The sequence below is a fragment of the Fukomys damarensis genome, unplaced genomic scaffold (assembly GCF_012274545.1).
Source record: "Fukomys damarensis isolate Sample0158 unplaced genomic scaffold, DMR_v1.0_HiC HiC_scaffold_34, whole genome shotgun sequence".
Lineage (NCBI taxonomy): Eukaryota > Metazoa > Chordata > Mammalia > Rodentia > Bathyergidae > Fukomys > Fukomys damarensis.
Window position 1 is genome coordinate 20,413,112 of NW_022900946.1, and position 398 is coordinate 20,413,509.

At 66.8% G+C, this 398-nt stretch overlaps 1 protein-coding gene across 1 annotated transcript in view; it reads right to left on the reverse strand.

The window, feature by feature from the left end:
• Positions 1-398, reverse strand: part of Kremen2 (kringle containing transmembrane protein 2) — a 13,667-nt gene that overhangs the window by 5,221 nt on the left and 8,048 nt on the right. Inside the window, exon 2 of the mRNA XM_033758550.1 lies at positions 169-354. The gene's annotated coding sequence lies outside the window, so the exon portion shown is untranslated. The remainder of the gene's footprint in view (positions 1-168; positions 355-398) is intronic.

Genomic DNA, 398 nt, shown 5'->3' on the forward strand with positions numbered 1-398 from the left:
AACGTCCCGGTGAACCACTTCCCGCCCCTTCCCTCTCCTCCCGGGGTCAGTGCGAGTTCTAGTGGAAGGGCGTGGAAGGGGACAGGCCGAGCTAGCAGCCAAGGGATCCTAAAGGGGGACATGCAAATCCCGTCCCGCTGCGGCAGGGAGTCTCCAGGTCACACGCACCCTATTCAAGTGCCTGCGCGCTCTCCCCCGCGGTCACCCATTCATTGCCAGCCGCTCACGCTCCTCCTTCCCCAAGTCCCGACGCCGCTGGCTTCATGGAGGAAGTGCCACTCCCTGCCCCAGCACCCGCGAGACAGGCGAACATCGGTGGGCCCTTGGTCCGGGACAGGCAGGGGCAGCTGGTGTCTGAGGAGGAAGGCAGCTGCGCCCCTGGCCCCAGCCTCTCCCCC